We start from the raw sequence: 26,902 nt of genomic DNA on the forward strand, positions 1-26,902 counted from the left end.
ATTTTAAACAACCACACCCTCGTACAATGCTATGGCCTTTTTCAAATGTCAATAGATGCATTGATCAGCCATATGCATATTAAAATAATAGCCAACATTCCACTGTACAGACATGTTAAATCGTATCTTTTTTTGTAAAGTGGGAATACACCACCTATAAAAATCCAAACATGTAAGGAAAAAACTGTACAAACATTCAGGTGGGCAGTACAAACAAAAATGTCCTCACATATCATATAGCCCAGGCATATAAGAAATGACCCATGAGTCGCAATAAATAACCAACGAAAAACTATATAATGTCAAACTGAGCAACCCAAAAAAATCCGAGGCCTGCGAATACAGAATAGGCATTGAGGCCCCTTGACGTCTTCTTCATATGAACTTCTTCCAAGAACCAATTTTAGAGCATAAAGGCAAAAGAAAAAACAAGAGCTAAGGACCAAAATCACGAGAGATAGACAATCACGATCTCTTCAGCTTGTAATATCTTCCTTGCACAAATTCACACAAAGACCCCACTCGGAAAGAAAAGAAAATCATATCTTGATAATCGATATCATCCTTAGCCACACTAGCCATCTCCAACTCATGTGCACCTGCAATATCACATTGAGCAGGCCACAAAAGTATAGGAATGTCATACTCATACTTTCAAAGTCACAATAAACCCAATCAATTCATAATGTCTACTAGAAATAAAAGAAATGTAAGCAGTAAGCATTGTTTGTGATTCTGAACTTAGTAGGAACTTAGAATAGAAACTAATACCTTATTTCTAAGGACTTATCTTGCCGAGCAAAAGTTGTGCAGCTATCTTTTTTCATTCAAATTGCATATCTCCCTGACCATGACATTGGAGTGTAAATATATCTCATAAATTATACATAAATGAAAAATCCTAAACAAGAAGTGAAAATACCGAATTGAAATAAAATCTATCTCCCCGGGACAAGCAATCCATAAATTTCATTAAAAAAAGACCACAATCATACCTATTTACACTAAAATAATAAAAGTGAGTACCTATTAAAACAAAATCAACACACATCCATACAAAGTAACATGCAATAACAAAAACAATAAAAAGTACCGCAATCAGGGACACTATGTGTTGAAAAATATTTCTTTACACTTGTAACCTGCAATAACAATAAAAAAGTAAATATTCTTATAATCATATTATTCGAGTTTAAACAATTTACATCGAAAAAATAATTTAAATCGAAACATATAAACAACTACATATCATTATGTTAATGTAACTAGATGTATGATGACCTTTAATAGAGTCGTAAACTAAAAATATTTTTTTCTTTAAGTCAATAATGACTAAATACCAGTGTGACGCTTCATTCATAGGAATAAAATTTTTATCTCTACTCCCCAAATCATAAGGTATCATCTCAAAGACACGTTGAATTTAACGACTAAAACTATTATCCGTGTCTTTACTTTTCAATCTTTCTGCCTTATCATTTCGCCTTGAACATATAAATTGCTGAAATAGTTCAATCACAAACAAATTAAAATTCTTTCTAAACATATCAATCTTTGTATGAACATCGTGCATTTATATGAAAAACTTACATAAAGCTAGGTATTAAAGAAATGACATTTTAATAAATCTTGTCCGTCTCTATTTTCTCGACTCTTCAGCAATTCACTATACTTGTCTATAACCTAAAACACAATTTTTAAAAAATATATAATATATCAAATGATTATACTCTTTGTATCCATGAATAGTAGATTAATATATGTTGCTGCATGAGGTAGTAAGAGAATGAAAACAGTATATGTGAATATACCTCATCATTAAGCCATCCTTTAGGATCAATTAATAAGTTTAATTTACTTCACAGGACATAAAGTGGTCCAAAAGAATCATCCATAAAGACATGTATAAGGTATTAGTGTGAGAAAATACCACAATGAAGGTAAGTGAATAATGACAAACTAATAATTTTACGTGTCATACTTGCAGTCAGTCATTTCAACAAAACTTTTAATTGCAACATCCTCTTTTTGAGACAACATAAACCCAGCCGCTCTCTCCTCCATTGTTGAATCATTATTGATTTTACTTTCCTTTTAGTATTTCGTTTATGGTATTGCTTTTAGTACGGTAATTGTAAGACCTTTGAAGCATTCCTAATCCTACCCTCTTTCACACGCCTCACTAAGGAGCTCAGACTTGCAAGTGCAAAATCATGCTTGGTGGTCATCGTATTCACATGAGGGAAAACATGTGGACTATTTGCAACTAATGGTGTATCTAATATTACATTCATATGAGGGGAAAGTTGTGAACTACATACTGTCATCCACTTATCCTCCATTGTCTCACACAAGGGACTTGCATAATTGCATTTTTTTCTCTGACTTTGTCAATTTATCAAATATCTCTGTGATGAGTGTTGCCTACGCATCTAGCTTGTCTTGCATTCCTTTTAACATCTCCAATAATTGTTTACGCTCCTTCAACATTTCTTTGTAATGTAAGCTCTCTTCATGATTCCTATTTTAAGTCATAGACTGGTCCTATTTCAATGGCAAAATATCCAACACAAGTTGAAATAAACCACATTAAAAATAAAGTATTTCAAAATGATTTTCTAATTAGAAATATGTGTATGCATATAAAGGAAATTACCATTATGAGAAAAATACTTACGATTTTCTCTTCGATCCTCACAAGTATGGGTTCCAACCACTGACAAATTTCTTTGTTTGTATGTGAGGTCATCTTATATAAAGCAATGTGAAATTAGTTATATAATCTAAAAATATGTATAGAAAATATATAAAATTTACTTACAATTTTCTAATCAATCTTTAAAATTGTGGGTTTCAACCACTGACGTATTTCTCTATTCGAGCTTAAGGCATCCTATATGAATATCACAACCATTACTTATATGATCAAGTGTGAGACCATTTATATTACCAATAATCTATAATATAAACAAAATAATCACTATATGAGGGAATATTTACTATTTTCTTTTCAATCTTCACGAGACATGATTCTAACCACTGACGTATCTCTTTGATTGAATTTGATGTCACCTATATGTCAATCACAACAATGACTTGTATATCTCAAGTATGCAACCATGGGGTAATTACATATCAGGCAAAAAATAAATATAAAGCGCTTACGGTGAGAGGTAAAAGGTGACTCTCATTTGTAAAGGTTATGTAATACCACGAACTTTTCAATACTCGAGTATTGAAAGTCCTCGAGTGTTACCATGAATTTAACCTATTATGTACACGTGTACGGTACCAATCTACATAACTTAACCTTACATCCATCATCCAATGTGAATATGACCTATTAAGAATGATCTTCATACATAAATCAAGCCATCCAACTGTTGATCATGTTGTTTGATATATGTACCTTCCTTTGACTAAATCAGTGAATAACTCTTTATCCATAATGATTTAGATACAACTCCTATGTAACAATTACTTAGAAACGTATCTATAACCATATAGAACCCTTAGATTTCACAAATCTCTTAGATCAATGATAATTACGAAAATGTCATTAACCTACACCCTTAAATCCTAAATCACATAGTTCTCCTGATCCGTTTCATGTAAAATTGTACATCAAGCCTAATGATAATAAATCAACTGTACATGTCAAATTTAGGCCATTGGATCAACAAGATCAATGGCTAAAATAGGCATTCACTTGAATATGGCCCACCTAAACCTTGGATCTACTTCAACTCTAACTAGATGTCATAATTGGATCCTCAGGACATGATGATCAATGTGGATCTCATGCAGACATCACTGTGGACCCCACACGATTGTTGTGAGTGCACCAGAGTGGTGCATCCGCAGAGCACCGATCTCACCAGTCGAGTCAAACGTGGTTTGACCCGATGAATCTTGCAAGGGAATTTGACCGTACTGACCTCAAAGGTTGGTTAAATTACTTCGGGAGGTACTACGTTCGAGATATCCCAATGGTGGCCTTCTGACATCTTTTGGATATTGTTTCGGACGAAAATGCCCGTCCTCGGTTCAGAAGTCATACGGTCATGAAGTGAATAAGAAGTTACCTTCTGTTTCAACACTCGAGAAAGTGACGGATTGGCTACTCCCCCTGCCACCAGCTAATGGTTGGTGCTCGATGGTCTGTGGGCCCCACCACCATGTATGTGTTTCATCCATGTCGTCCATATATTTTTATAGATCAATTTATGGTATGAAAACAAAAATGAGGTATATCCCAATCTCAAGTGACCACATTACAGGAAATAGTGTTGAATGAGCGTAGACCATTAAAAACTTTTTTGGGCCATAAAAGTTTTGGATCAAGCTGATCTTTGTTTTTTTCCCTTCATCTATGTCTGTACAACCTAATCAACAGATTGGATGTCAAATAAACAGTACAGTGGGCCTTAGGAGGATTTTAATGGTGGATATCCAATCACTATTATTTTCCTGTGTTGTGGTCCACCTTAGATTTATATCCCTCTCATTTTTAGGATCAAGCCCTAAAATGATTTGTAAAAATGGATGAATGGAATGGATGAAACACATAAATGGTGGTTGGGCCCATGGTTGGTGACAGGGGTAGTAGCCAATTTGTTTTCCCCCGAGAATACAAAAGCATTTATGAGCTTGGGAAGGGCCAAATGTCGCCTTTCACATGCACATTGGATCATGGTTATCATGTTATAAGGATCGTGATGATCACACGACATTAGTCGTAGTTATCATGTTACATGGGTCATGGTTGGCAGATGTTATGTGTCGTGGTTGGTAGATGTTATGGACGTGGTTGTCATGCCAGATGAGTCATGGTCGTCATGTTATAAGGATTGTGCCTTTCACTGCCCTGTGCAAGGCACAACTCGTTTGACCCATAACCTTGTATCGTGATTGTCAGGTTATAGGGTCATTGTTGTGACGGTGTACGAATTGTGGCTACCAGTTGTTATGGATCGTGGTTGGCATGTTATATTGATCGTGATTGTCAGATGTTATGGGTCGTTGTTGTCATGTTATATGGGTCATGGTTGTTACGTTATATGGGTCGTGGTTGGAAACCCCGACCATCACCGTGACAACAACGACCCATGTACAACATCCATTGTTAATCATAACCATGACCCCACGTGGATGACAACCACGATCCATTTTGCATTTGAACCACAACCTGTTGTCCATGACAACTAGGACCATTTGCTCCACATAACCACGACACTTCGTACTGGCCTCGATGCATGGTCCTACCACTCATTTATTCTGAGGGTGGCCTTCTGGCACCCTCTATAAAATGCTAGTGCTCGGTGGTCTGTGGGCCCCACCACCATGTATGTGTTTCATCCATGTCATCCATATATTTTTATAGATCATTTTATGGTATGAAACCAAAAATGAGGTATATCGCAATCTCAAGTGGACCACATTACAAGAAACAATGTTAAATGAGCGTAGACCATTAAAAACATTTTGGGGGCCATAAAAGTTTTGGATCAAGCTGATCTTTGTTTTTTCCCTTCATCTCTATTTGTACGACCTAATCAACAGATTAGATGTCAAATAAACAGTACAGTGGGCCTTACGAGGATTTTAATGGTGGATATCCAACCACTATTGTTTTCCTGTGTTGTGGTCCACCTTAGATTTATATCCCTCTCATTTTTGGGATCAAGCCCTAAAATGATCTGTAAAAATGGATGAAACACATACATGGTGGTTGGGCCCATGGCTGGTGACAGGGGGAGTAGTCAATCCGTTTTCCCTCGAGAATATGGAAGCATTTATGAGCTTGGGAAGGGCCAAATGTTGCCTTTATTCACCTTTTACAGACCTTCTTCTTCATCTTTCATTTTCCTAGAAAAGTGAAGATCAAGGGACCAACTGCATGAGAGGGACGTTGTTTCCCTCGTCTGAAATCCTCTTCCACTACGAGGTTGGTATTTTATTTTATTGTAGGCGTTTGCTAAGGTAAAGGAAGATCAGAGTGGAGAAGGTGAGGGTTCTGGTTGTCACGTGAAGGGAGCTTATTGTAGGGCACACCTTGATCAAACCTCCACCAATGATAGTAGAAAACCACGACTTCACGTTTTCAAACATTTCACCCTCAACGAAATCAAACCTCGACCACTGACAGTGACAACCATGACCCTTCACGTTGTCAAAACCAAGACCTAGACAAAGGGTCATGGTTCACATGCATATTGGATCATGGTTTTTATGTTATGAGGGTTGTGCTTTTCACATGCACATGAGTCGTGGTTATCATGTTACATGGGTCGTGGTTGTCATGCTAGATGTGTCATAGTCGTCATGTTATAAGGATCGTGCCTTTCACTGCCCTATGCAAGGCCCAACTCATTTGGCCCATAACCTTGTATCGTGGTTGTCAGGTTATATGGGTCGTTGTTGTGGCGGTGTATGGATCGTGGCTACCAGTTATTATGGATCATGGTTAACGTGTTATATGGGTCATGGTTTTCATGTTACACGGGTCGTGGGTTGTCAGCTGATATGGGTTGTGGTTGTTATGGAATATGTATCGTGGTTGGCAACCACAATCCACGCTGGATACAATAACGATCCATTGTTCATCATAACCATGACCCAACATTTACGACAACCACGATCCATTATGCATTTGAACCACGCCTCATTGTCCATGACAACCAGGACCATTTGCGCTTTATAACCACGACCCTTCGTACTGGCCTCGATTCATGGTCCTACCTCTCAAATATTCCGAGGGTAGCCTTCTAACAATCTTTATAAAATGTTTCGGACGAAAATGTACCTTGTCCTTTGATTAGTAGTTGTACGATTTCAGAGTATAGAAGAAGTTACCTGTTTTGAACAATCCAGAGAATGTGACATGGACCGAAGCCTTTTTGAGCAATGGATCATGGTTTCATCTAGAGTGGGTCATGGTCGACAACCACGATCCAACGTGGATGACAACCACGATCCAATGTGCATGTGAACCACAATCACATGACAGGGTCGTGGTTGTCATTCACATAGGGTGGTGGTTCCCAACCACAATCCATTGTGGATGACAACCACAACCCATTGTTCGTCATATCCACGACCCTTTGAGTGGATCGTGGTTGTCATCCACAGTGGTCTTGGTTATGACGAACAATTTGTCTTTGTTGCCTTGTTGTCATCCACAACGGGTCGTGGTTCACCAACCATGATCCATTTTGGATGAAAACCACGACCGGTCGAGTGGTTCGTGGTTTTCCTCGCCAGTGGGTCGTGGATGACAACCACGACCCAATGTAGATGACAACCACGATGCAATGTGGATGATAACCATGACCCTTTACAGATGACAACCAGTATCCTTCATTTCTAACAACTTGTACCCATTCAATTTTTTCACAGATTAACCAATATTAGAAGAGTATGGGTCGTAGGCCTATGTTATGCTATTATGATGGAGAGAGTGTATACGACAAGGGAATGATTACCTACGATGGGGGAGACTCAAAAGGATTTGTTGTGAGTGATGATATTATATATCGGCAGCTCCTAGATAAAATGCATCAGATTACGAATACTGCATCGAATGAATTCAATTTGATAACTAAAGTTATGTACGGTGATGCACTACATGGATTCCTCCGTCCACCTAGAATCAAAGGCGATGAAGATCTCGAAGCATTTATGCTATTCTGTGGACAGACTCCTCCAACACAAATACCATTGTATGTAGAGAAAGTGAGGCGTTGTCCTCTTGTTGAAGATAATAGCATAAATTATACTTTACATTCGAACCTATCGTTTCTTGATTTGCAGCCTTCAAGCAATGATTGGATAGTCGATTCTGATATACCTAACCCTTCAAGTAATGATAGATATCACGGTTGAGGACTCGACGATTACTGTTCACAAACCTAAGTGTAAGGTTGCGATGTAGTAATAATCTCGGTAAGACTAAGGTCGAATCCATAGGGACTGAACCTTGTACGTATTCTAAAAGTAACTAGAACTAGAACTAAAAGAAGATGTAATCTAAATCAGGAGAATTTAAGTGGATAATTGTAAATTATGTAACTAAAACTTGTAAAATTTAAAAGGTGGGAAACTAGGGTGTCAAGGATCCACTTGTAGCAATCAGGGAGATCTATGCTTAATTCAAGAACACAACTGGAATTAGAGTCCCATCTTCATCCAGTTGGAAGATATTCCATTAAAAACCAATTCTGAACTTCCTTTCATCTAGTTCTCAAGAGATGAGAGGTATGAGAATTAAAATTGATTCCATCACAAGGTCATGCCCATGAGACAAAGCAAATAATGGAATTTAACTAATCCACAACCAATCTGAGAGGGTTATGAATGTTAGAAAGGATTCCATCATCCTACCATGTCCATGAGACGATGGTGAACAATAGGGATTCCTAACTTCATAATCACAATAATGAAAAATACATGCTCAAAGCTATCGCAGATCTATTGTAATTTAAGTCACAATAAATCATTAAAAACTAAAAGCATTCCTTATAATCAAACTAGAATCAATATCAGTTCGATTTAAACATGAATCAAAGGCATAAGGAAAAGTCACCCATCTCACAACAAGCTTCACCTCTTAGCCCTAGCTAAGAGGTTTAGCCTATCATTATCATGATTGACTAAATTCTCTTAAAAATATCAAAGGAGAAAACTAAATAGGAAGAAGAAAGAACTCTTTATAGCCAGCCCACTCCACAGCTCTCTCTCTCTCTCTCTTCACATCTCACGTCTAATACCCCATCCACGGCTGCCCGGATGATTTTCCTCCACATTCTCTCCTTTTATAGCAAAAACGTAGGTTGATGGGAGCTTTCGCAGCCAGCTGCGTGCGTAGCATAAACGCAAAGGCAGACCTGCGTTTGAAGTGGCTTTGGGACAGCAAATCATCCCAAGATTCTATTTGGCCTTCATGATTGGGTCGTGGCCCCCTTCTCGAGATTTTGGACAGTCTGGATCTTGCATCCGACCCTGATCGGAATCACAGAATGGCCCACAACAGCCGGGCATCCGGACGCACGTCCCTTGTGGATGTTCCTTTGCTACGAAGCTCGGTGGGCCCCATAGTGATGTTTTCGGAGAAATTCACCCCATCCATTGGATTCCTGACAAGATTTCAGTCTAAAAGGGGTGGTTTTGGTCGAGTTTTAGTGCAGCCAACTGTATCTTTGTTCCCGCCGTCCATCTTACGTTTTGGATGAAATTTCCATGTGTACACGTGCATGAATGCATAAGATCACCAAGGTTTTGGTCGGCGCCCCCCATGGAACGAATGGACGGTTCAGATCGTCATTTGGAGGATCATCGTGGGCCACCTATCACAGGGGACGCTTGTCCGCTGCTACGTGCGAAAGGGGAGAGAGAGACAGAGAGGGAGAGAGAGAGAGAGAGTCCCTCTCTGATCGAGTCAGCGGTCATTGACTGGGCTGGCTAGTCCGATGCACCTCCAGTGCACGTGTTGTGCACAGCACACCATGTAAAGTGGGTCCCACCTTAATGTTTTGAGAAATCTATTCCGTCCATCCATTTTCTCGTCTAATTTAAGGGGTTGAGACCAAAATTGAAGCATATCCAGATATCAGGTGAGCCCCAAATAAGTGATTTAGTGGCTGATCTAACCGTTAGACCACTTACACAAAGATCCAATGGCTGAAATTTTATGTGTACGGTTACTTTATGGTCCTCAAGCCAGATATAAAGTTTCGACCCAAATGGATGTTGGGAACCCTGTGATCTTGCATTCAAGATGATTTTTAGGCCTCTTTAGCGTGAATCACTCGATTTTCTTGGATCTTTGGCGTGTGAATTCTTCGATCTAGGTCCGCTAAAATCCGTCCCTTGCCTTGGTGATTCTTGAGCATCAAATCCATACTTTTAGCACCCTTTTCAGTCCAAGCTCTTAAATTCATCTTGCACCAAAAACATGATTAAAATAGAACATTTAAGCATTATCATATACGTTAAACCATGTCATAAATGGGGTCCAATATGCAATATTTGACCCTCAACACAATCCCCAACCAGCATTTTGCTAGTCCCGAGCAAAGTATGCAAAAAATATTTTAAGAATTACGGGACAATTCCTATAAACTCGAGTGATTTTTGAAAAATAATCCAGTCAATAGAATTCTAAGATTCATGAATGTTGGGCATTACTTTCTCCTAGGTTCAAGCGCATGGTAAACTCCATAGTCAAGTTCAAAGTAATAATCCATCAATTAGAAAAATTCTAAACATCGAGTTCCATGGGTGTATAGTGTAATGACTTATCACAATTAAAGGTCTAATTCTCAATTTTCATGATATCATTGGTAACCAACAAGAGTACTCCGGATAACCAAAACTTGCTTTACAGTTCAGCCTTTTTATTCTTCCAGCTTTTGATTTTTTCCCATCAATGGCTTCACGCTATGTCAACATTTTTAAAGATCTTTAACAAGTAGCCGTTTTCAATGAACATGATGGACAAATTCCCCAGGGTGGTTCCTTCCATGCTAAGTGATTACCAAGTTAATAATTCAATATCGAACTGAAACCTTAATGTGTAAGCTAGATGTGACATGTGAAATCATGACACAATCAATGCTTAAATTTTCTAATCATGGATTAACAATTCGAACTTAACTGTGAAATCTAACAGATAGCAAAATCCAAGAGTCATAAATTACCAACATTACGTATCTTATACTTCTAAATCAAAGATGGTAGTCAAAATCACTTCGAATTCACAAAAGTTTCCAGAAAATTTTGAAATTTTTTCACAATTTGTGCTCAAGACCAGAAAATACTGATTAGGTTACCTAATCTCCCATCCCCAACCTAAAAGCTACATTGTCCTCAATGTAAAAGATATGAGCATGTAATGCACATGAGACAATGAAAGTAAAGGAGAAGTGATGGAAAGATAGTACCTGATGAAGGAAATTGAACGGCTTTTTCCAAAGAGATCTCAGCGTGAAGGTGGGACAACACAAGACTGAAACCAAAAAGCACCCTATCCCAACAGCATAAAGCCGACTATCCTAGAACGACAAAAACCAAACTATCCTAACGGCATAAAGCCGACTATCCTAGAATGACAAAAAATAAACTACCCTAGACTTATGAAAGTAGGGGAAAAGCTACTTAGTCATGCCGCAAGTATTCTCCTCCGGCCAATATCGTGATAATCAGTAGGTTTCTCAACAAGATCATTCAAAAGTCATTTTTGCAAAAGGCTTGGATGGCCTAAAGCATGAATTTCCACAGAAATTTAAGGACCTCATCAAAAAATTGTCATTGAATCGCTTGAGTTATCCAAAGTAGATATAATTCACCTGTGACAGAAAAAGTTTCAACGTTAGTACTCCATGATGAATCAGAGACTACAAGTAGATAAAATTCAGAAGAATTCTCAGCAAATGATGTAGTCTCAAAACATTCCGAAGTTTTAAACTCCGGTTCAATTTTTAGCTCCTTTAATGATAGACATTCAAGATCTAAGGAAGGAGGAGCTTCAGAATCTCGGTCAGTGACAACTACCGAGGTATTGATTTGGAAGACATCCACTATTTCTTTTATCATAGGATCGTCTGAATCTACAAAGTGTGTCAAGCAATTATCCAAAGAGTTGGGAAATTCAGTTGAGAGTGACTTATTTTCCACATTGAAGATTGTGATGATCTGCCCAAGGATTCCATCTTCTCTTAACGTGGATGATGCAAGCTCTCTTGCTCTTGCCCTGCACAGATAGATTGAAAATCAATAAGGAAAGCATTGATGTGAACACTCTGTTCATTAAAACTATTTAGGAGAGGCATTGAATCGTCAAAAGTGTATAGCTTAGATGGTGGCCTTAACTGAGTGGTTTCAAATTCCAGAGTCATATCGAGCAACTCCCCCCTCTCCCGAATCATATCATCATTCAATTCAATTCAGGGGAGTGGTCCAAACATGCATCACAAAGGTTGGAAGGTTTAGGTGAGAGTGGTTCATCCTCCACGTTTAAATTGGTCATGTCAGATAGGTGGAGTAGATCACTATAGTCAACAACTTTCTGAACCTCCTGATCATTGATATGGGCCAAACTTGAGATTGAATCTCGGGGGATTTGAGCTAAACATTCATGATTATCATCCCAAAACTCATCATCTTCTAATTCCGTGTAGTAAACACTTGGCATGGGATTGCTTTCCTCACATTCTACTCCTAAATTGGGTTGAGGTTCGAATAAACTAATCTCTCCCTCATCATTGAAACCAAGTGTGTCGTGTGAGTGAAGTATGTCATCATCATTATATTTGAAAGACATGCACGTCTCTTAATTATTCTTTTGAACTGTCATCAAGATCGACTCTTCGAGGAATTGAATCATATGCTCATTAACATAATCCAACTCTTCATTCCAAATTCCAGAGTTCTTCAAAAGTGAGTTAGGATCACTTTCCTCGCATTGTGCTTCTGGATTGAGTTGTAGCTAGGACGAACGAGCCTTCAATGTCTTATCAATGCGCAATGCAAGCGCTCTTATCATTTTCTAAGGCCTGAAGAACCATATATGTTACCCCTAAGTGACTCCTCTTGGATTTTTTCCAATTGGGTTTCAAAGGTAGATGACCCAAGAGAATGTTCACTAGGGTGTATTGAGGGTTCATCTTCCCAATTTTGATGTTTCCACTGATCATGGTCATACGGATCATAGGTGAGAGTATCTGATGGTTGTTGATACATATATCAACTATAAAATAGTCACTCATTGTTTTCTTCTTATCTGATGGTTGATAATAATTCTCATTCCCATAATTATGATAACCCCAACACTCACGTACTATTCGTGGGGCCAGTGTTCAAGGACAAAGGCCGATTACAACATTTTCTATGTAAACATGTGTTGCGCCACAACTTCCAGTATAAGGTCTTGGAAGTCTAACAAGCTGAGATATACAATTAGGTGCATTATAGAAAATTGTAGTTGGAGGATGCAAGCTTCAAAGTTGGATGGCATAGGGATGTTCAAGATAAAGACTTACAACTCGAAGCATACATGTAGCATGTCGTTTAAGGTGATACACCTTCCAGTATAAGGTCTTAAAGTCTAAGAAGCTAAGATATATGATTAAAGGCATTATAGAAAATTGTAGTTAGAGGATGCATGCTTCAAAGTTGGATGGCAAAGGGATGTTTAAGATAAAGACTTACAACTCGAAGCATACATGTAGCTCCATCTGATGAAGCTTTTGTCAATTTAGATCATCAAGGATATCCGGAATTTGTGGAAGATTCAATCGAAATATCTGTCGGGCAAGTGTTCAAGGACGAAGGCCAATTACAACATTTTCTATGTAAATATGCGATGCGCGACAACTTCCAGTATAAGGTCTTGAGGTCTAACAAGATGAGATATACGATTAGGTGCATTATAGAAAATTGTAGTTAGAGGATGCATGCTTCAAAGTTGGACGACACAGGGATGTTTAAGATAAAGACTTGCAACTCGAAGCATACGTGTAGCATGTCGTTTGAGGCGATATGCCACTCTAAGTCAACGATCGTGGATGACGGTCGTGATATAGTAACCTCGAAGAGGAAGGGAAGAGATCATCTCCAAGCCACCAGTTTGATAAGTAGTGAATTTGGTGTTCGTCGTATGAGTTCGGGACTGACTTACATGCTAAAAGAAATTCAATATCGAATGAGTGAGATGTACGGGGTTAAGATCAGTTACAAGAAAGCATGGAAAGGTAAAGAGATTGCAACGGAACAAGTCTGAGGATCTTACGGGGGTTCTTATAATGAGCTTTCGGCTTATTTTCACGAGTTGAGAAATGTCAATTTAAAGATTGTGACGGAGTTATAGGTCAATGACGAAACAAATAGTTTTCAAAGATGGTATATTGCAATTGGACAGTGCATCAGAAGCCTACATTTGCATATTCGGAAGGTCTTGTGTGTTGAAACGACACATTTGAGAGGAAGATACAAGTGTGTTCTTTTCATGGCTAATGCATTGGATGAAAATAATCAAATCCTCCCTGCGACATATGGGATCAGAGAATCCGAGAACGATAGTAGATGGAGGTGGTTCCTTGGGAATTTATCCAAAGCAATCGGGATTCTTCCAGGACTAATTATATTGTCAGATCGTCACAAAGAGTTGATCAGGGAAATCCCTAACATTTTTCCCTATGCAATCTATAGATATTATGCTCATCATATTCTTGGAAACATGAAGACATGTTCGGATGATTCTATGAGATAATACATTTGGGGTGCTGTTAAGATATACCTGACATCCACGTTTTGGGAGATGATGCGATGCATTCAAATGTTGAATCCCACAGCATATCTGTTCCTTAATGGTATAGAAAAGGAAAGATGAGCATCCGTTTTCTTTCCTGACATGAGCTATAACATTGTAACCACCAACATCGTCGAAAGCATGAATGCATTGTTCGTAAATGCATGAGAGTACCCCATCACGAAACTTTTTGAATCAATAAAGAGTAAAATCCAAAACTTCTTCCTTCGCCAACGAGACGAGGCCTCACCTTATAAGGAAATTTTGACTCCTTGGGCAAAAAGATTAACCGAACTTATCACTCGGAAGTACGAAGGACACATTGTATCGCGATTTTAGCGGATGAGTTCCAAGTGACATCATGGGGAATGACCGATGTAGCAAAGCTAAGAGGAATGAAGTGTACGTGCGGTGAGTTTGATTCAATGTTGTTACCTTGTGTTCATGTGATAGCGACCTGTGATAAGTATCAGCTTCATATGTACAAATATTGCTCTCCATTCTACTCCAAAGAAATATATTGTAAAACATACCAAGAGTCAGTTTACCCGGTGCTTGACAAGACACAATAGAACATTGCAGACGAAGTGAAGGTTTTATGTGAGAATATGAAGCCTCCAGAAACGATAAGATCTGCTGGAAGATCGAAAAATGTTCGAATTACATCCCAAGGAGAAGATAGGCCAACACCTACATGCTCGAGATGCAATCGAATAGGTCACAATCGGCGCGATGCACTTTCATCCCTGCAGGCTGAGGCTGATAATGTAATGTAATCACACCAATGAGCATTTTGGCTTTGTGAATTGTAATATACTTATTGATTCATGAACCGTTGTGCATATTAACCACGACCCAATGTGGATGATAATCACGAATGGTTTGCCATTTAAACCACGACCCAATGAGGAAATCGTAGACTTAACAACGGGCCGTGGTTGTCATGATATATGGATCGTGGTTGTCATGTTATATGGGTCGTGCTTTCACATAGAGTCGTGGTTGTTAACAACGATCAAATATGGTTGACAACCACGATCCATTACAACTGTTAACCATATCAACTAACAACTATGATCAATGCTTCACGACAACCACGACCGATATATCATTACATTCAAGGATTCCTCGAATAGTAAATTAGGATCCTTATAAAGTACGCAAATATCCTCCCATCTCGGCCATCTTCACAGTTGTACCAGTAAGAGTTATTTAATTATTAGTGTAATTTAACTATGCAGTATGTGTATAATTAATAAATCAAATTTTCTCTTGCAGGTGGTGCTAGCTCCAGAGCTTCAACCAACGATCAAAGAAGTAAAGATCGAGGCTGTTAGGAGTATAATTGATGACACTTATAGAAAGGACAAGGCTTCCACGGGCATCACCTACGATAGAGAAAATGGGCGAGGACATGGTTCATCAATTATACTCTTAACAGCCTCGGTCGTGGGTGCTGCCCGCAGAGCCTTATTCTTTCTATATATCATGACAACCACAATCCATATATCAAGACAACCACAACCCGTTGTTAAGTATACGATTTTCACATTGGGTCATGGTTCAAATGCAAAACCGTTCGTGATTATCATCCACATTGGGTCGTGGCTAACATGCACAATAGTTCATGAATCAATTAGTAAAGCCAAAATGTTAATTGGTGTAATTACATTACATTATCACAAACAATTAAAAAACCAAAGTATTAAGTCATCATCAGCCTCAGCCTGTAGGGATGAAAGTATATCGACGCCGATTGTGACCTATTCGATTGCATCTTGAGCATGTAGGTATTGGCCTTTCTCCTTAGGATGTAATTCGAACCTTTTTCGATCTTCTAGTAGAACTTCTCGTTTCTAGAGCTTTCATATTCTCATATAAAAACTTCACTTCGTCCGGAATGTTCCATTGTGTCATGTCAAGCACCAGGTAAACTGACTCTTGGTATGTTTTACAATATATTTCTTTCGAGTAGAATGGAGAGCAGTATTTGTACATATTAAGCTATACTTATCATAGGCTGCAATCACATGAACACAAGGTAGCAATATTTAACCAAATTCACCGCACCTACACTTCATTCCTCTTAGCTTCACTACATCGGTCATTTCCCATGATGTCACTTGGAACTCAACCGCTGAAATCGCGATACATTATGTCTTTCGCACTTCCGAGTGATAAAGTTCGGTTAATCTTTTTTCTGCCCAAGGAGTCAAAATTTCCTTGCAAGCCGAGGCCTCGTCTCGTCGGCGAAGGAAAAGGACTTGGATTTTACTCCTTATTGATTCAAGAAGTTTCGTGATGGTGTACTCTCGTGCATCAACGAACAATGCATTCATGCTTTCGACGATGTTGGTAGTTACAATGTTATACCTCATGCCAGTAAAGAAAACGGATGCCCATCTTTCCTTTTATATACCATTTCACGGTCAATTCCCTTCACTTCACGATCAATACCATGCATTTCACGGTCAATTCCGGCGATTCCGCTTCACTTCACGGTCATTTCCATTCATTTCATGGTCAATTCCCTTCACTTGACGATCATTTCCATGCATTTCACAGCCAATTCCGGTGATTCCGCTTCACTTCACGGTCATTTCCATTCACTTCACGGTCAATTCCCTTCACTTCACAGCAATTTCCATGCATTTCACGATCAATTCCCTTCACTTCATAGTCATTTCCATGCATTTCACAGTCAATTCCGATGATTCCGCTTCACTACAAAGTCATTTCCATTCATTTCACGAACAATTCCCTTCACTTCACAGTCATTTCCATGCATTTCACGGTCAATTCCCTTCACTTCACGGTCAATTCCATGCATTTCACAGTCAATTCCAGTGATTTCGCTTCACTTCACAGACAATTCCCTTCACTTCACGGTCATTTCCATGCATTTCATAGTCAATTCCCTTCACTTCATGGTCAATTCCGATGATTCCGTTTCACTTCACAGTCATTTCCATTCATTTCACGGTCAATTCCCTTCACTTCACGATCATTTCCATGCATTTCACGTTCAATTCCCTTCACTTCATAGTCAATTCCATGCATTTCACGATCAATTCCCTTCACTTCACAGTCATTTCCATTCATTTCACGGTTAATTCCGACGATTCCCCTTCAGTTCACGGTCAAATCCCTTCACTTCGCGGTCATTTCCATTCATTTCACGGTCAATTCGCTTCACTTCACGGTCATTTCCATGCATTTTACGGTCAATTCCGGCGATTCCCTTTCACTTCACAGTCAATTCGCTTCACTTCATAATCATTTTCATTCATTTCACGGTCAATTTGCTTCACTTCACGGTCATTTCCATGCATTTTACAGTCAATTCCAGTGATTCCCTTTCACTTCACGGTCAATTACATGCATTTCACAGTCAATTCGCTTCACTTCACGATCATTTCCATTCATTTCACGGTCAATTCGCTTCACTTCATGGTCATTTTCATTCATTTCACGGACAACGTATGTATGTATCGGACTGTTTCTTTGACATTAATTTAATAGTGTCCCATGAATGCACAAAAGCCCCTTGGTCGGGCGATATGATATTGGCAGGAGTCTTCCCAACCTTACAGCAATAACTTTTATATGCACTACGATACATTGTATAAGTGCTACAATGCCTGTAAGTAATGTAAAACAACCCGCCCATGCACATAACCATCTGTCATGTGATAAATACACTTTGAGCCATTGTTATCAAATTTGGTGTTCAATATTGAGTTTGAGTCTACGGTTCCTGATTTAGTACTTATCAAAATCAATGATATATTGGGTCTGCCGGGTTGCCTCGAACCTGACAACAAGAAAATTTTAGAATTCTTCTTTTACAGGTATTCCATCTGCCATTGTGAAATGATGTTCTTGACATTGGATGTAATTCAGGGGAGCAGATCTAGTGCCTCCAAAGGCACAAGAGTTACCATGGGACCCACATCATTTTACTACACACATCACATAGCTAGAAGAGATTTGTATCTCTCACTCAACAGGCCCTAGAGTGACTAGGCCCTAAGTTAGAAAGGTCATACTGATTGGAAGGGATTGCTTGATTAATACAAGGATTGGTTAGCACCCAATCCATTTTGGGACCCATGGTATGATCAATCCGGATTTTGTACGTGTATGTCATTAGTACAATAGGCAATGCGATTAGCTCTCAATGTATAGAGTTAGAAACTTAATAGCCCACTATAATAAGTATTAGTAACAATGTTTTAAATAGCTACGCTACATACCACTGCTTAGATTTAATGCTAGCTCATGAAAATAAGATAAAATCATGTAGCCTACATTGCATGATTAATCTACATACACTACACGCTACATAGAATATATACACTGGAGGATACGGATCTCACATTACAAGCTATTTTTCACTACAAAATTAAAATCAATTAATCTTTTCAATGATTTGTTACATAAATCAATTAATATGCATACACTACACACTGCATATCCTATTGTGCACGCACATGTCTTACACCACAAGTTATCGTTCACTAAAACATTAAAATCCATTAGCAATTTCAATGATTTGTTACATTTATCATTTTTTAACAATAATTAGTTAATCTTTTTCAATGATTATGATGTGGGGCCCACCAAAATCATGAACATTGAGTGTGGGGCCCACGATGGGACCCACCCAATTTTTTTAAAAAAAACTGGGCGGCACTACCGCCCGGACTTCCAGAGGTCGGCGGCATTACCGCCGGATCGACGGTACTACCGCTCGGATTACACTTTTTTTCAATGACTACGGTTATGGCTACGGTTATAATCCGTAGCCATAGGGAACCCCAGCTTTCAAAACTTAAAAAGTAGGGGCATTTTCGACCTGAAAAAGCTGTCCATACGGTAGGGCTTATTCTTGGGAGCTAAAAATAAGTGGGCTTAAAAAGGGGAATGGGCCATAAATGAGTCGTACAGTAGGAAATTTCTATCATTTTAAAGCTAAGATGGGATTAGGTGGGATGGAATCGGATTTGGTCCTAGACAAATTCCATCTGGGTTTGGAAAGAACAGTATGGGCTGGGATTAAGTGGACATTGATTCCCACAGAATCAGTTTGCAGGAAGTTCCTGTGCCAGAAACATAGGTGGGGCCCACCATGAATTTTGTGAGAAATCCACCTTGCCCATCCATTTTGTAATCTCATTTTAGGACATGAGACCAAAATTGAGCATGATCGAAGACTCAAGTGGGCCGCACTACAGGAAAAGGTGGATAGGGAAATTCTTACCGTTGAAACCTCCCCGGGTCGATAATGATGTTTAAATGCAATCCATACCATTCATAAAGTCATTAATAATGGAATGAAACAAGAATATAAATATTACTCTGATTCAAAACATCCGTGGCCCCACGAATATTTCAATTGTGGATGCTCAATACTCACATTTTTCCCCACTTGAGTATTAGATCCAGTTCATTTTTAGTTCCATGTCCCAAAATAAACTAAAAAATGGATGGGTGGGGTGGATTTCTCACAAACATCACTTTGGGCCCCACCTAGGTTTCCAGCCCAGGCACTTCCCAGGAAAGGCTTTCTCATGAAATCTGCACCCAGATTAAGTGAGGTGGAATTGCATTTGGTCCCATGCAGAATTTCTAGATCCACTACAAATGGGCCCCACATTGATGCATACTTTATCCATGTCGGCCATCCATATAGGCCCTTTACACGTTACATTCTAGTTAGATACATGTACAATTGACCAATATCTGTTGTGAATTTGGTCCGTTAATTACAATTCCATGGTCCACCAAATGGGATTTTTCTTAATCCAGTGTTTTCCCACAGCAAGAATTTAAGAAATTTACGACTGGGACCCCACCTTTTATCCAATGGTTTTTATGAAGCAATACAAACTTAACATACAAACTTAGACCTCCTCGTATGGACACCGAAAATGAGGATGAAAATACCCCTCTTTTCACAGAAACGGATTGGCTACTCCCCCTACCACCAGCCAATGGCGGAAGGTCGATGGTCTGTGGGCCCCACCATGATGTAGGTTTTTCATCCATGTCGTTTATATATTTTTCCAGATCATTTTATGGTATGAGACCAAAAATGAGGTATATCCAAATCTCAAGTGTATCACATTACAGGAAACAGTGTTGAATGAGCATCAACCATTAGAAACCTTTAGGAGGCCATAAAAGTTTTGGATGAAGTTGATTTTTTGGTTTTTCCCTTCATCTAGGCCTGTATGACCTAACCAACAGATTAGATGTCAAATAAACAGTTCATTGGGCCTTAGGAGAATTTAATTGTCGATATCCAATTAATATTATTTTCCCGTGGTGTGGTCCACCTGAGATTTATATCCCTCTCATTTTTTAGAACAAGCCCTAAAATGAACTGTAAAAATGGATGAACGGAATGGATGAAACACATACATTATGGTGGAGCTCACAAACCATCGACCACCAACCATTAGCTGGTGGCAGGGGGAGTAACCAATTCGTTTCCGCTTTTCACTGTTGTATTTTCACTCCGTTGCTTTCACTCACTTAATTGAAAAAACCTTCCTTCTCAAAATAACTGCCTTTCACTCCCTTGCAATGATAAACTGACGTATGGAAGTTTTTCTTCTCATTTTCCTAACCGGAATCTCAGTGAATCATCTAGATATCATCATTCTACATTAGGGTTACGTGAAATCCCACGAACTGGCTGCATCTGCATCCTTGAAAAGGTTCAAAATATTCCCTCACTCCAAAGCACCTCTCTTCAACTTGCATTTGACCGGTACTACAGTAGTCAGTGATACAGATATTTAAAAAAAAGCTAGGCTCGTACAATTGCATTGCATGCGAAGTTCAATCAATTCCATGTGTTAGGCTTACTTAATTTCATGCGTTAGGCTTAGTTAATTTTATGCGTTGATCGGTCAAATCCATGTGAAACTCGTTCAATTCCATTTGAAGCTCACTCAATTCCATGTTAGGGCTCACTCGATCTCATGCTGGGCTCGCTGAATTTCATGTTTACCCTGCTTAATTTCATGCTAGAATCGCTCAATTTAATGTTTGCCCAGCTTAATTTCATAGTAGATAAGGTCAATTTAATGTTTGCCTCGATAAATTTCATGCTAGGATCACCCAATTTAATGTTTGCCCAGCTTAATTTCATGGTAAATAAGGTCAATTTAATGTTTACCTCGGTAAATTTCATGCTAGGAACGCCCAATTTAATGTTTGCCCAGCTTAATTTCATAGTAATTAAGGTCAATTTAATGTTTGCCTCGATAAATTTCATGCTACGATCGCTCAATTTAATGTTTGCCCAGCTTAATTTCTTGGTAGATAAGGTCAATTTAATATTTGCCTCGATAAATTTCATGCCACGATTGCTCAATTTAATGTTTGCCCAGCTTAATTTCATGGTAGATAAGGTTAATTTAATGTTTGCCTCAATAAATTTCATGCTACGATCACTCAATTTAATGTTTGCCCAGCTTAATTTCATGGTAGATAAGGTCAATTTAATGTTTGCCTCGATAAATTTCATGCTACGATCGCTCAATTTAATGTTTGCCCAGCTTAATTTCATGGTAGATAAGGTCAATTTAATATTTGCCTCGATAAATTTCATGCCACAATTGCTCAATTTAATGTTTGCCCAGCTTAAATTCATGCTAGATAAGGTTAATTTGATGTTTGCCTCAATATATTTCATGCCACGATCACTCAATTTAATGTTTGCCCAGCTTAATTTCATGGTAGATAAGGTCAATTTAATGTTTGCCTCGATAAATTTCATGCTACGATCGCTCAATTTAATGTTTGCCCAGCTTAATTTCATGGTAGATAAGGTCAATTTAATGTTTGCCTCGATGAATTTCATGCTAGGATTGCCCAATTTAATGTTTGCCCAGCTTAATTTCATGGTAATTAAGGTCATTTTAATGTTTGCCTCGATAAATTTCATGCTATGATCGCTCAATTTAATATTTGCCCAGCTTAATTTCATGGTAGATAAGGTCAATTTAATGTTTGCCTTGATAAATTTCATGCTAAGATCGCCCAATTTAATGTTTGCCCAGCTTAATTTCATGATAGATAAGGTCAACTTGCCTCGATAAATTTCATGCTACGATCGAACAATTTAATGTTTGCCCAGCTCAATATCATGTTATGCTCGCTTGATTTAATGTTTGCACCGCTCAATATCATGCTATGCACGCTCGATTTAATGTTTGCCCCGCTCAATATCATCTTATGCTCGCCCGATTTAATGTTTGCCGAACTCAATATCATGCAAGGCTCACTCGATTTAATGTTTACCCCGCTCAATATCATGCTATGCTCGCTCGATTTAATATTTGCCCAGCTCAATATCATGCTATGCTCGCTTAAAATATCGTTTGCCCAGCTTAATATCATACTACGCTCGCTCGATTTAATGTTTGCCCCGCTCAATATCATGCTAGCTCACTCGATTTAATATTTGCCCAGCCCAATATCATGCTATACTCGCTCGAAATATCGTTTGCCCAGGTCAATATCATGCTACGCTCACTCGATTTAATGTTTGCTTGCATAGCTCAATTTATAATTTGTCCCGCTCAATTTTCAGTTTGCCCCGTTTAATTTTTAGTTTGCCCCGTTTAATTTTTAGTTTGCCCCGCTGATTTTTTGGATTTCCCCGCTGAATTTTCTAGTTTGCCCCGCTCAATTTCTAGTTTGCCTCGCTCAATTTTCATATTTGCCCTGCTCAATTTCATGTTTGCCCCGCTCAATTTCATGTTTGCCCTGCTCAATTCTATGTTTGCCCTGCTGAATCCATGTTTGCTCTGCTCAATTCCTAGTTTGCCCCACTCAATTCCATGTTTGCCCCTCTCAATTCCATGTTTGCTCTGCTCAATTCCTAGTTTGCCCGCTCAATTTCATGTTTCCCCCATTCAATTTCATGTTTCCCCTGCTCAATTCCTAGTTTGCCTCGCCCAATTTCATGTTTGCCCTATTTCATGTTTGCCCTGCTCAATTCCTAGTTTGCCCCACTGAATTTCATTTTTCCCCCGCTGAATTTCACCATAGATTAATATAACAATTTATAATATGTCAGTCAATGCATATAGAGAATAAATTAATAATGTTTATCTCGCTATCAACCCACACATCCTTCCTCCATATCGTACTGAACCATTTCCCCGCTACCATGTCCTTGTTTGCTTCATACCAGTCCTCTGCCTCTTTCACCTCCTACGCGAATAGTATCCTGAATGGATCCATCTGCAGAGGAAATGGTATCGAAGAACTAGCAAAAGCTGTTACTTGCACGGGTATGAAGCAACGCAAAATAATATTAGAATTTCACAATTATAAGCAACGCAAAAAAATTTGTTACAACACCAATAAAATTGTTACTTGCCGGGTAGAGTTACAACAATAATATTTAGAATTTCAAAATTATATGCAACAAAAAAAAAAAAAAAAAAAAAAACCAACACGCCAATCAAAATGATCATGTCATTCTCGCTCTCCGATGGGGCAAGATCATCAGTCGACGTAGCCCTCTCCACCACTTTTGTGCTCGTCTAGGACGCCTGTTGGATAGACGAGGTCGTAGCGTGATGGATGTCCATTGCAGCAGATATAGTGACAACCTGAAGATATGGAGACTGTGAGAGGTCTGGATGGTTGACTAGCCTCACCTAAATAATTTTCTCAGCATGCCACAGCTCCCAATTTCGAAAGGCTCAGTGTCTGCCCCCACTAAAGCCCTTCACCTCTACTCGAGCATCGTCCCATGTGACATATTTTCGAATGACGTCTAACGAGGACAACATAGTACTTATCTTTATCCATATGCAATGACATGCGGGCATTAGGGACAACAAATATGAAAAACATATTAGGAATGCAAAATGATGCATAACGATCAAAAGAAATCCAACCATCCCTTACTAATCCTTTACACGAATATAAAAGTTGTATGTACGTACCCTTCCTCCAGTACATTAGGTGTGTGGTCCATTCCTTCTTTCAGTCCGTAATGCAAGCATGTGAGTACATATACCGTAGATGTTAATAAACACATAGTCATGACCACATCAATAAAAATGGTATACATTACACATATATACCACCACATTGACATCCAAAAAATTTAAAAATATAAAAAAACAAACATCACAACAATATAAGTAATTACATGCCCAGATAAAACTAGTGACCACACCCTGTCAAACAGATCCAACACCTCCATCACTAAAGTGATCACGGAGTGTTTTCTTCAACCACTCCACTCGGCACTCAGGTCGAAGACTGACAAAGAATGACACGAGCGACTTGTCCTCACTCAGGATCTGACCAACTTCGAGAAATTCAGATCTGGTCGAGCCTTTCACCTCTTCCAGCACATCAAGTACCTTGCTAGTACGATTGACCTCTTCGTCGAGCCCAAATTTCATCATTGAGTCGGCAACGGTCTGTAGAGAGGTCCCGAGTACATCATAAGGACGAGGACGGCGCGATCGTTTCCATGTTGTTGTCCCTCGAGTACCATCTGAATCAGGATTGCGAGTGGGAGTGCTACGGGAGTCGTGATATCCCATCGTAGGACTGTCCGATGGTAATGGAATGGTCCCTGTGGAGTCAGTTACATAATCCTCTGATAGGCGCCACTCGGATTGCCGCCCGATTCTGCTGGGGGCGATTTGCTGGCAGCATATTGCCCTCCTCGGCTATCCCCTTGTAATAGTACCAAGCGATGTAGCCATCCCATCTGCAGTACTCGCAATACTTCCTCGGGAGTGCGGGCGGGGCACCTACAGGCTCTACTATGAATCTCCCTGTTGGGGCAGGGGGGGCAGGAGGTGCCTACCTTGGCCTAATCAGGGCATCTCGTGCTGGAAGACAGGAGCGGATGGTGCGCTCGAAGTCTTTCTCTACTCGCATAGCCTCGTCCACCAATTCCGAGAAGTCCCCGAAATCACAGGGGCATAGCCGGGATTGTATCCCGGTCTTTAGGCCCTTCGTAAACTTCTCCAACTTATACTCCTTGTCTTTGAGAGCTTTGGGTATATATCGAGACAGCTCGTCAAACTTCACCTCATACAGGGCGACCATTAGGTTTCCTAGTTCCAACTTCAGGAACTGCCTGATCTTCTCTCTCCGGCATTACCGCGACAAATATTTCTCCAGGAACTTCGTCCGAAAACCAGTCCACGTCCAGGCGTACCTGGCTGGCACGCTCCTTTGTACCTTGGCCAAGTTAACCCGTTAAGCATCGGAGCACTCCAGGGGACCCATCATCCTGGCGATCCTAGTTTGGAAGATAAACTCTGTCACCATGCAATTGGCAAAATCTTTAATCCTTATGATGCTTTATATTCATTAGAACTATTCTTTTTCAATCCCTTAACTACGAAATTCTAATCCCTCACGAAGCCATGCCGCCAATACTACAATCCCATCAGACCCGTACAGTCGACATTCATCCCATCCCATTGACCGAGCACTAGCGGGAGCGCAGTCCTCTCTACACGCCAGGCCTTCCGCCTGGGGTGGTGAACGGGGACACCAGGTCAGAAGCTGTAGGGGATTCCCCCTCTCCCCAGATATTCACGTCAGGGTTGCCATCGCAGTATTTTTAGTGACAGACACCTTCAGCTGAACCTTCAGCTACTGCTTACATAGACACGCCGATAAGAGTCGCCTCCTTTGCAACCTTTGCGCAAATGGCGGTGACCATGCAGCAGCAGCAGCAAGCTGCCTTCATGCAGCAACAACAAGATTCACACTCTCATGATGGAGATCCTATGAAGTCGTGGAGGGATGTCATGCGATGCAGAGGTGCGCACTCTCTATTTTCTCTATCCAGCAACCAAGGGCAAGCTCTCATTAAATAGGCAAAAGGTTCCAACAGAGATATAAAACGGTCCTATTTTTGACAAAGTTCGATATCATCGAGCGTATACTCTCGATAGCATCAACTGGCCGCTCGATGACACGAACTCAAATGTCAAACGCTTTTGAAACCTTTTGCCAACTTGTCGAGGAAATCAAACATGCGTCGATGTCATCGACAAGAGGTTCGATTCCTCGACATTTGAAAATGTGAGAGACTTACCTTTGAAGATTTTCAGGTGAAAGATATGATCGAGGAACACTTGATATCATCGGAATTTGAATATCGATGATATCAGGGGCAGTGTCGATTTGTCGATAATTCTAAGGAATTTTCCTATAAGCTTGCTGGACAATTTCTGTCCTCATTCAATGGCATCGACCATGCCTCAATATGATCGATATTTGAATATCAATTTTATCGAGTGAGCCTCGATCCGAAAAGTTAACCTGAAAAACTTACTGAATATAAAAGTGTCCCAATCCGATATCATTGAAGGGCTTCCAATATCATCAAGATTTGAATTCCGAGGATATCGAGGAGCTCTTTGATATATCGAAGATTTTATGATTTGCCTTAGTAGAACCATCTATCGATACATCAATAATTCTGTCCAAATCTTTTTGTAATTGTTGGACATCTTATGTCCTCATTTCGATAATATCGAGTGAGCTTCGAGGACATTGACAACAGGGGATTCGTGGTGGTGGTGG

The 26,902-nt window shown here is 39.5% G+C and overlaps 1 long non-coding RNA gene across 3 annotated transcripts in view; it reads right to left on the reverse strand.

Moving 5' to 3' along the window:
• Positions 1 to 269: 269 nt before the first annotated feature.
• LOC131255660 (uncharacterized) overlaps positions 270 to 26,902 on the reverse strand; it is a 152,173-nt gene continuing 125,540 nt past the window's right edge. For 2 of the 3 annotated variants that reach the window (XR_009176229.1, XR_009176228.1), the window contains exons 3-5: positions 1,094 to 1,142; positions 772 to 844; positions 270 to 599 (exon numbers count right to left, since the gene is read on the reverse strand). This is a non-coding gene — a long non-coding RNA (uncharacterized LOC131255660). Of the gene's footprint in view, positions 600 to 771; positions 845 to 1,093; positions 1,143 to 1,811; positions 2,051 to 26,902 lie in introns of those variants that run through there. The other variant, XR_009176230.1, reaches the window with a different exon arrangement.

The sequence above is a fragment of the Magnolia sinica genome, chromosome 9 (assembly GCF_029962835.1).
Source record: "Magnolia sinica isolate HGM2019 chromosome 9, MsV1, whole genome shotgun sequence".
NCBI lineage: Eukaryota > Viridiplantae > Streptophyta > Magnoliopsida > Magnoliales > Magnoliaceae > Magnolia > Magnolia sinica.